Raw genomic sequence first — 11,865 nt, 5'->3', positions numbered from 1 at the left:
AACCGGAAGTGCCACCACAAAGAAAGCAGGGTTTAGTCGCTTTTACTGCAAAAGTGGGTAGGGTGGAATAAGGTGTGTGTAAAAGTCTATGACCGCTACTGTTAGTATCTAAAACCTGTGTCCATATTTGTCTGCAAAGTGTATTTGTGTGGTCCCTTTTTCTCCAGGAAAGCTATAGTTTGCAGTACAAAATCTCTATAAAATGCCTGACAGAAAAAAAATTTGCCACCAAAAAAAAAAAAGGTCACACACTCTAATGTTTGGTTGTTCCGCCTTTAGCTTTGATTACTGCACACATTCGCTGTGGCATTGTTTCGATTTCGCTTCTGCAATGTCACAAGATTTATTTCCATCCAGTGTTGCATTCATTTTTCACCAATATCTTGCATTGATGATGGTCGAGTCTGACGCTGCACAAAGCTTCTCCAGCACATCCCAAAGATTCTCAATGGGGTTAAGGTCTGGACTCTGTGGTGGACAATCCATGTGTGAAAATGATGTCTCATGCTCCTGAACCAACTCTGTCACAATTTGAGCCCAATGAATCCTGGCATTGTCATCTTGGAATAAGCCCATGCCATCAGGGAAGAAAAAATCCACTGATGGAATAACCTGGTCATTCAGTATATTCAGGTGTCAGCTGACCTCATTCTTTGAGCACAGACTGTTGCTGAACCTAGACCTGACCAACTGCAGGAGGAGAGAGGACCTATTTGCTTAGTTACATCCAGGTGGCGACTTTTTTCTGGTGAGGTTGTGTATTTCACAGGAACATAAAATGGACCATCGTTTATTTTAAATGTACATGTTTGACGTTTAAGACTTGTCTCACCACTTTCTCACTGATGTAATACACCACCTCATACTCCAAGATAGGCTTTGAACTATAATGTTTTATCCATTATAATTCAAATCCTATCTCTCCACCTCCCACTGCGCCCATTTGCCTGAATCGCTCCGTCTTTACGTCCTTCCTCCATTGGCCCTGACCATTTCCAGAGAACAAAAAACACAGCGGCGAATCAGAGGGGGACAGGCTCCTGCCCAGATGGAGAACCAATGAGGGGTGAGCTAACCTGCTAATGCTACAAAACAAAATGTAGCATTTCAGAGCCCAGCGCGGTGATTGGCCTGCGGGCCGCGCCATCAGCCTACTGTGACAAGAGAGAGGGATGAGACGAGGGAGGAAGAGGGTGAGAGACAGATAGGGAGGGAGAGAGAGAGAGAGATAAGGATGAGAAAGAGGGGAAGACAAGGGGAGAGAGATGGTTTGAGAAAAACAGAGGAAGGGTCCGGGTGATATCAAGAAGAGAGAAGAGAACTGGAATAAAGGTGTGAAAGCAGTAGAGAGAGAGAAGTTAGATAAAGGAGGTGTGGATGAGAGGGAGAGCTAGAGACAAAGAAAGAGGCAAAGAGAGTGAAAAGGGGGTAGGGGTGAGAGTGGGAGGAAAGAGTGGAGAAACCGATAGAGAGACAGAAGAGAGTTCAAATAAAGATTGAAATGAGAGGCCGTGTTGGGCTGAGAGAGAGAGGGAAAGAGCGGGAAGAAAGAAGTGAGAGGGGTTTCAAAACTCAGAGAGGGCAGAGAAAATGAAGAGAGAGAGAAGAGGAGAGAGGGGTGAGAGAGAGGGTAGCAGCGATGTTGATAGGACGCCCCGTACCTGATGGTGTGGTTGTGTTCACTCAGCCTTGTAATTACAGAGGGAGGAGGTGGTAACAGAGCAGACAGCTGCCCCCCATCCCCTCCTCTCTCTTCTTTCCCCCCTAACCCCCACCCCCCACCCCGCTCCCTCAGATCAGCGCTCCAGTGAGGGAGACAAAATGGTGACACAAGTACAACTGACTACAACACACACCCGACATGGAAAACACTGTTTATTTGTCAAAGTGGAACTGTGTAGCTGTTCACTTTAAATGAGCTGTTTCAGGGGGACATGTATCGAGGGAGGACCTGTGGCTCCCAACACTAGCTCAAGATCTGGAGATATGTCCCGGACTAGGATGGGTCAAATGCAGAGAACAAATAAATGATAAACTGTACTTTACCTTAACCTGAATAAATAATCTAGAATTGTCTTTGTGCCAGTCCCAGCCCTGAATAAATTAGAAAAAGCCCAGGACGTCCAAGTGTGAGGTAATAGTTACAGCTCCACACGGGAGAAAAGGACTGAGGAGGGCGGAGAGACGGTGACATCTGAAAAGAGAGGGACAGATAGACAGAGAAAGATAGGGTAGAGAAAGAAGAAGAGAGGGTAGGGGGTGTAGCAAAATGCAGGGTGTGTAGGTGAGAGCAAGAGAGAAGAGAGAGAGTGAAGATAGTTAAAGGAGGTATTGGGTAAGAGAGAGAAAGAAAGAGAGAGAGAAAGAGAGAGATAGTGAAGATAGTTACAGGAGGTATGGGTAAGAGAAAGAAAGAAAGAGAGAAAGAGAAAGAGCGATATAGTGAAGATAGTTAAAGGAGGTATGGATGAGAGAGAGTGAAGATAGTTAAAGTAGGTATGGGTGAGAGAGAGAGAGAGAAAGAAAGAGAGACAGTGAAAATAGTTAAAGGAGGTATGGGTGACAGAGAAAGAGAAAGAGAGAGAAGAAAGAAAGAGAGAGTGAAGATAGTTAAAGGAGGTATGGGTGAGAGCGCACGAGAGAGAGAACCAAAGAGAGAGAAAGAGAAAGAAAGAGAGAGAGCCAAGATAGATAAAGGAGGTATGGGTGAGAGAGAGAGAAAGAAAGAGGGAGACTGAAGATAGAGAAAGGAGGTTTGATTGAGAGAGAGAGACACGGAGCTATGAGAGAGAGAAAGAGAGAGAGAGAAAGAGAGAGAGAGTGAAGATAGAAAGGAGGTATGGGTGAGAGAGAGGGAGAGTGGGAGAGCATGAGTGAAGATAGTTAAAGGGCGTATGGCTGAGAGAGAGAGAGAGAGAGAGATAGAGAGATGGGGGTAGAGGCAGTGAGAGGGACAGAAAAGCCTGGGGTGGTTCATTGGTAAGTCAGTCAGGTAGGACGCTCCGAATCCCGCCCTAAAAGAAAGAACTGGATGCGTTATTTCCGCTCCCAGTGAAAGGACGACACACAAATTGTGATGTGCCTGTTGCCGGGGCGATTAACACAAAAAGGGCCCGGGCGCATTTCTAAAAACAGAAAAAAGAGCAGAGAAGAAACACGGCAGCAAAGTAAAACAAACAGTGGCCCTGCTCCCAGCCTGGACAGTCCCACAGCCCCCCCCCTTCAACCAGTGGAGCTGTTTACAATGTAAGGAAGCTAATGTAAAGCTAACATTTGGGAAAGCAATGTGTTGGATATTGTTGTTTGGAGTGGGTGTGCAGTTTGAATGATTTGAGGTTTACAATAGTTGTTGTTGGCAGTGTCCATCCTGTTACTGTGAAAAGGTTCTGTCTTATACAGCTCATTGCATGTTTGGCTGGCTGCTCCCCCTCTGGCTGTTGTCATGGTCGTTCACTGCCAAAAAGGATTCACAAAACACCACGAATACTTTAAATACTAACTGCTAAAGCGAGGAAGTAACGTTTTCTTGTGACGGTCAATTTGCTCCAAAATTAAAGCATGAAATTGATTTTTTTTTTTTAAATATCTGTGTATATGTTTAATTTTTTTTTAATGTATGTTTTTATTTGGGTACAAGGGTGGGGGAAAATGGGGGGAAAAAACTAAAGCAAAATATAAATAGTGTGTCTACTGTAATGTCATGCAAGAGTATTTTTCTGTGAAACTTAAATATAACATAATAAAGTATAAAATAAAGTGGAAGCAATATTTTCAGTCTCAAGTCTCATAAACTGAGTGTGTATTCACATCTGTATTTATGAGTTTCAGCTTCATGCTTATAGGTGTTATTTTGAGACGCCACCAGAGCAAGTTACTAGTCAGATCTGTGGAAATGCGAGTCCGCTCACAGTAAGAATGGATGTTCAATAATAACACCTGTAATTGAATACTACTGAAAGCTACAGCAATAGGTTTAATGTAAGAAAAAGCAAATTTCCAGGAAAAGGAATAAAATCTTCAAAGAGACAAGTAGGTGTTGACACCTACCAGAAAAGTTACATAGTGCACCTTTAAAGGTCCTGTATTACACAAAATTGACTCTTGTGAGCTTTAAGTTATGTTATAATGCTGTTACCTCATCAGAAACATACCCAGAGTTGTGTTTTGCTTCATTCACACATGTTTGATTTACCCTTTATTATTAGTCTTTCTACATCTCCAAAACTGAAAATGCTCTGTTCCACCTCGTGATGTCATATACTGGTAGTTTTTGAGTTAACAGCTCCTTTTACCTTTACTTCAGTAGCGATTGGCAAGTTTGAAATCATCCAAATGATTCTTGTGAAGGTGCATGAAGTTTAAAAACACAGTGGATCACTTCCTGTATTACCGCATGACATCACAAGGTGGAACAGAGTGTTTTCTGTTTGAAGATAAGAACTCCTAAATATGCAGGGTTTGTGTGTTAAACATGTGCGAATGAAACAAAACACAACTCACAAGTATGTTTGTGATGAGGACACAAAATTATGACATAGCTCAGAAAATAATCAGTATTATTATTCTGAATTCAAGTTTAACCCAAATGATCAGAATTTTTTCAGATACATGTTTTTGCAACAAAGGACAGGAGCGTGCAGCCACAGCGTTTTCTACAGTTGAAATCATGCCATGGTAAGTGAAGCATTTTACAGTGCAACAAGGTAATATAAACTTTTATTGTTATTGAAAACCATAGACCCTGATCTGCTGATCCCACACTGTAGAGCTGAAGTCACCATAAATACAACATGTAAACACTCATAACAGGCCGTGTACAGAAAACACACACTGATCTTATGTAACTGTAATGACTGTGGAGATAATGGTGACACGTAGGACTGTCAGTGCTTTTGTAATGAGATTTTTATTATGTTTGTGCTGCTTGATAATACAAAACAAAAAATTTGCTTGAATATTTTCCAACTGCTTTGTAACGGCCGTGTCAATAGTGATGACATTAGAAACTCAACAGACTGGAGGTGAACAGCAGCTACAGTATGTGAAGAGAGACACTGTTATACTAAAGGAGTATTCATTAGTGCTGGAGTTTGTAGTTACCACAAAGACCAGAGAACCCAATGAGTGCACTTGGGCTCTCTTTTTCAGGGGCGTCATGTTTAAAATAAAATACAAGCAGAAAAACAAACAAAAAACATAGAGAAACGGTGATGAGCTTCAAATCCATCACCTGTAAATTAAAGGGCAGAGTGAAAGAGATGATCCAATGGTTTCAGTATCATCTGCATATAAATGTGTGAGGCTTTCTCTTAACCACGGAACCAATGGAATTAACCAATGGAATTAATAAAAATAGTAAAAAATAAGGGACCCAAAATTGAGCCTTGGGGCACTCATTTCCTTAAAGTTAGAAAATCTGATTTAAACTCATTGGCTCCTACTGCCTGGGTTCTGTTTGAAAGATAATTTTGGAACCAATTACATGTGGCATTGTCAAATCCAATATGCTCCAGACGCTTCATGAGGATTTTAGGGTCGACTGAATCAAAAGCTTTAGTTAAATCAATAAACAGAGCTGCACAATCTTTTTTGTCATCACGGGCTGAGAAAATGTCATTTAAAACTTGACCTGAGAGTGTCCACCTTCTTGGTTTATTTTGATAGTTGGATGCACTGGTTGTAACTCTGGTTTTCTCCATCAACCTAAAACATGTACAAACATGTGTAGGTAAACTTTTACAACGTAAAATTATTTCAGGCAGATTTTCAGATTTAATAAAGCTTCAGATGTAGTAATTTTGATAAAGATTTGTGCTGAATTTTGTTCAACAGAAACAATTGAATCAAATAGAAAAACAAAACATTTTTTCTTGCTGTTTTTATTTGTATATTTTTGTTTTCTCAAATTATGAGCTTGATCAAAATAAACCCCTTGTGCTTTTCAGCAGGTCTCAAACAATAATAAAAAATACTTTTCAGTCCAGTTCAAAAATGTAATGGGGTAGAAAGTACAGATACCTAAAATGTTTTACCTAAGTACAGTGCTTTACTACTTTTACTTTGTTTATTCCACCACTGCTAAACTTGAGCTTGTAAGGCAGGGGTGTCACAGAGGACCATCAGCTGCTCTTTAAGGGCCAGATGTAAATGGCAGACAGTATAAATGTAACTAAATGTAACCAAATGTAATGCAAAATAAATACTTTTTAAAATCTCGTTAATTAACAGTTTCTGTATTTATTGCAAGTTACAGATATTGCATATAAATGTGGATAGATATGAAGACAAAAAAGTCTGTGTAACTGTGTATCTCTTGATAAACTGATATTTTAAGACACTCATACCCTTTAATTTACCTGGCCGTGGGCCACATAAAATGACTTGGTGGGCCACCTTTGGCCCGTGGGCCTTGAGTTTGACACATGTGTTGTAAGTGGATCAGGTATGAATCAATATCATTGTGGCCTGTCATTTATTATGTCAGCCATTTTATTTACCACTATTCTTTGTGTAATAATCTCTATAAACATGTAACTACTTTGGGTTAGGCTCTTTTTAAGGGTTAGTTCAATAATTCAAGCTACATAATAGGTTGTGCAAAGTGCGTGACACTGAGACGGCACAATGTATCTAGTGAACTGTAAAATATAAAATGGACATGATTTTGGCTCCCATCTCTTCCTACATACACCTTTCCTTCTTCTGAGACCAGCACAAAACATCAGTGGTACCAGCAGCTTTGTGGTGCTCCGGTCGTGTTACAGATTTGACCTTGGGAGCCTTCAAATCAAAACAAAACCGCTCTCTTTTGTCCAGGGGGTCAGTGGCTTGTATTATGTGAACATCAATACAGCATTTCCTCTGGTTATGTTATAATTTACAGCCCAGCACCAAACGTATCCCCAGCCTCATACCTGTGTGACACGCAACATCAATCTGAGCTTTCAAACAATGGGGCTCCAGTGTGCTCTGTCTGGCAAAATGTGACCAAAAATGTCACAGAGGAAATATTAAGCAGATATAGAAGATGGATAACAACTCAAAACTATAAAGAGATTGTAGGATTTGGTGCATTTTGAAATGAGCGTTATACTGTTAGAATTCTGTAACTGTAATGGTAAAGATATTTAAAGGTGCACTATGGAACTGCCACCTTCTTGTCTCCATGGAGATGTTATTTCTTTGCCTGAAATGTTCCACAATATGGCATTAACTATATCTATTTATCTAGCATTTATTTCACACTCAAATGTTTTCACCACTCAAAAATACCTTGAAAAAAAAACTTACAGATCTGAACTGTGGTAGCTTCCCCAGGCTGCATCCACGGAGACAAAAGATAACGTTTTAATGCCATAGTGTGGAACATTCTCGGCGAAGGTTGTGTTCAAGTGGTAGATCGTTTTACTTCTCCAGTCAAAACAACTCCAAACAAGATATTACTTTTTGCAGTATTTTTGCTTTATAGCCAAACCAGTAGCTCAAATGTAGAGCTTAAAGGGCCCATGTTATGTTTTGATCTGTGTTATAATGTTTTCTTATCACAAACACACGTGGAGTTGTGTTTTGTTTCATTCACACATGTTTAACACACAAACCCTGCATATTTAGGCTGAGCTCTTCTCTCAAGCAGAAAACACTCTTTTCCACCTTGTGATGTCATATGGTAATACAGGAAGTGCTCCACTGTGTTTTTAAACTCTATACACCTTCACTAGAATCATTTGGATAATTTCAGACCTGTAATTGTCAATCTCTACTGAACAAAAGGTAAAAGGAGCTGTTCACTTGAAAACTATCACTGCATGACGTCACAAGGTGGAGCAGAGCAACAGGACCTTTAACTACACCCGTCTCTTCACCTTCTCACAATATTTCAGAATATGCTGATTGGCTGCATTACTGCGGCTGCATATTATAAGTGGGTCTTTGTGTCCTCTCCTTTGGGGTTTTCAGTGTTTCCTGTGCTCTGTTTGGGGGTGTTACTCCTATTTTCAGTAATGGAGGGAGACAGAAGGCGATCTGCGACTCAGCACTAAATATTAAGACTTAATGGGTTTTGTAGGATCTGCATCTGCTACCAGCTGCACCCTCAACACATGACTGGCCCCAGCATTCCAGCGCGCTTCACATTTCAACACAAAATCTCCCAGTCCACTCCATCCCCCACTCACCCAAAACCACGGGATAGAGCGCCGAGGAGCCTGTTTAAATGCAAATCCCTAATCGAGCTGATAAAATGTAATGAAACGCTGCCAGGCAGAAGAGTCAGTGTTTGGACTTATACAGGATCATTCAGATCTAGGTATTTGTGGATGGCACTCTACATCTCACCAGGGAACTTTGAAAATGAAAGTATGACCTAGCTAACACATAAAGAAAGGTTTATTAATGTGCATTGTCCCTGTTCAATTAAACTAATAAATAGGTTACATTGAAATTACATTGTTCATTTTTTAAAATTATCAACACTTTTCTAGTGTCTGCAGCATGCTTCTATTAAGATGTTATTGCTTTGCCTGAAATACTCCACAGAATAGCAGTAACTGTTTACATCATGCTTATGGGCGACAGCAGCTCAGTTGGTAGAACATTTGTCCACTGAAGGTTAGTGGTTTGAATCCCACTCTCGACATAAACATGATTGGTTGAGCGGTCAGATCCACGGACTCACAGGTTGGTGGTGTGATTCCGGCTCCTACAAATGAATGCTGTCATTGTGTTCTTTGGCAAGACACTTAACCCATCAATGTTTGTGTACAGTGGTGTATGAGCATGTGTGAATGTGTGAGTGGTTCCTTGATGTAAAAAGCTTTGAGTGCCTTGAAGGTGGTGAAGTGCTGTATAAAAATGTGACAATTTACCAATTAATCAATCGTTTTTATTGCAAAAAATACCCTAAAAACACATTTTTACTGCGAGCATTCCACAGATCTGACCTAGCTTGGCTTTGTGGTGTCACCTGCTCGTCTTCATGAATAGAAAAAATAGATATGTTTAATGCCATTTTGCGGAACATTTCAGACAACGCAAGAACATCACCATAGAGACAACCAATGGGCAGACATACCCCCAGAAAAGTTACATTATATACAATAAACTTTTTTCTGTGAGGGAATTGTTTTTAGTTGGGGAAACTTCACCCAGACAGAATACACAAACTCCACATTAAGTATTAGAACCCAGAACCTCCTCACAGTGCTTTTTACTGTGCATAATTTCATTTAGAGCTGGAGTTTTAGTGTAATCCATAAAAAAGCAATGAGTTCATGTGACATTTGAAATAGATTTAGTTTTGACCCACATTTGTATCCATCTGCACGAGCGATCATCTTCTCATCATACCCATAATCATGAATAATGAGCCACAGCCTCCAAATCAAAGTGTTGAAATCAATAGCTCTGATAGGTCGCTCAGGCTGCCTCATATTTATGATTGTTAATTATGAAATCGATATGCACTGGTCTCTTACCTCCAGTCGTCACAAGAGTAGCTGTTTTGTATGTTGAGATGTTAACCCCGTAACTAATAATAAAGGTTTGTAGTTCTGTCCTCTTCTTCTAATCTGCACCTAAGAAAAACATAGCACGGGACAAACTCATTTTCAAATAAAAGTAGAAAACCAAAAAACATGCGGATTTATACTTTACATTTAAATTTTCATAAAGGGACACTATGTAACTTTTCTGGCACAGGGTCACCCACCTGCTTGTCTCCATGGTGATGTTATTGCTTTGCAGGAATGTTCCATAGTACGTTTATTCAATTGGAGGTATTTTTATTCAAGAAAATACATAGAAAAACATGCATTTTTACTGTGACTTGGCCTTGTGGCATCGCCTTCTTGTCTCTATGGAGATAAGCAAGTTTAATACTGAACTGTGGGATATTCTAGGCAAAACAATGACATCTCCATAGAGACAAAGTGACGAACCCTCCACCAGAAAAGTTACATAGTGCAGCTTTATTTGTAAGTTACACAAATGGCTTCCAGATCAAATACAATTAAAACATTATGTAACAACACTACTCGACTACAACACATTAAGTTAATATTGATGCAGCAAAAGCACATCTGAATGAACCCCGAGCACCTCATCAGAAAAAACACTATGGCTTCTATAAAACCTAATGAGGCAGAAGCCCACAGACACTTCACACTGTTGCAAAAGTACTTCAGCTAATCTGCTCACACTACACTGCTGGATTGTATTTGAGTCTCTACCTGTTTTTTACCTCCTTAAAATAGTGAAAAACATAATTCATTCAACGTTTTGTAGTGGTCGAGTTATACCTCACACACCTTATGCATCTCGGACATATTATTATTACTGTGATGAGTTTATAAGAGCATTTCACAACTTTCAGAGGCCAGAGCATACGTTTGGCGTCATGGTAATGCTAACAACAACTAGCATGCTAACCACATACTTCCTTGTTCTCGGACAGTAATGCTCTTTATAATAGGATGCAGACAGTGCCAATGGTGGAAGGAGTACTCAACTGTGTTACTCAAGTAAAAGTACAGTTCCCGGAGCAAAGAAAGACTCAAGTAAAAGTAAAAGTACCACGTGAAAAAATCTGCTTAAGTAAAAATACCCGTTTTCGTTAAAGAGCAAAACAGTAAAAGTATTTTTGCGCAGTTCTTTGCGCATTAATAAAGCTTCAAATATAGTGATTTTGATAAATATTTGTGCTGAATTATGTTCAGTAGAAACTATTAAATGGATTATTTTTCCTAGCTGTTTTGATTTTTGTTTTTTTTTTGTTGTTTTTTTTTGCTTAAACCATGAACCTGTTAAAAATAAACCCTCAGACTTTTCAGAAGGTCTCAAACTATAATAAAAAATAATTTTACTTTTCAGTCCTGTTCAAAAATATAGTGGAGTAAAAGTAAAATGAATCCACTTTAAAATGTACTTAAGTCAAGGACAGATACCTTAAAATTCTACTTAAGTACTTTACTACTTTTACTTAGTTACATTCCACCACTGTAGAGTACACAGCTGACTTATTTTGACCTCAAGAGCTGCTTATACAATATATCTGTGCTGGGGAAAGACAAATTGTGCTCAAATACATTGTGTACCTGCCCTTTAAGGTATGAAAACCAAATCCACTGCCAAACGAACCAAATTCCTCGTGCGTGTCTCTTCTCAAATCCCTCTCGTCTCTGCTTTAGTCGCCTTGTTAGCTCACCTGGACCAACAGTTTGCCGTTAGTTCACCACAATTGACTGGGTAATGATCCGATGACGCGCCTCTCCACTCGGATGACCCCGCCCCCTCTCACCTCTCGGGCTGCAGCACTTCATTTACCGATTTTAAGTCGACATGCACGAAAAGGTCACGGAAAGGTCGCTCCCAGGTTAGACATTCCCCTCTGATGAGTAATTATGTAAATGATGATAGCTGTTTAATGAACTCTGCTGTCTCTCCTGTGAATTATAATGTAATCTGGATATATGTGATCCAGAGAGTGGGACCTGATGTAGTGAGGGGTTGAGAATTATCAATTGTTGTAGAAGTATGCAGGAATGTGACCAGTTTGACCAGGAAAAAATGAACATCTCCAGTTTGGGCACAGTCGATGGGATTCAGAATGATGAAAAGGGAGGACTGTTTCCATAGCAATGAACAATTAAAAAAAAAAAGTTTGAATTGTGAAAGGTTCTCAAAATGTCACCTATAACAGGAAGCTGAAACTCATGAATAGTATGGTGGGTACAATTTGCATGTGGGAAGAAAGAAGAAATAAGCGAAAGAGACCAACTGTTTTGTATTTGAATGTTTGTATCTAGGGAGATGTTATTGCTTGGAATGTTTCACAGTACAGCAATAAACGTACTTATCTTATATTTATAA

Source organism: Periophthalmus magnuspinnatus, chromosome 5, assembly GCF_009829125.3.
Source record: "Periophthalmus magnuspinnatus isolate fPerMag1 chromosome 5, fPerMag1.2.pri, whole genome shotgun sequence".
Classification (NCBI taxonomy): domain Eukaryota; kingdom Metazoa; phylum Chordata; class Actinopteri; order Gobiiformes; family Gobiidae; genus Periophthalmus; species Periophthalmus magnuspinnatus.
This window is presented reverse-complemented; position numbering follows the sequence as displayed.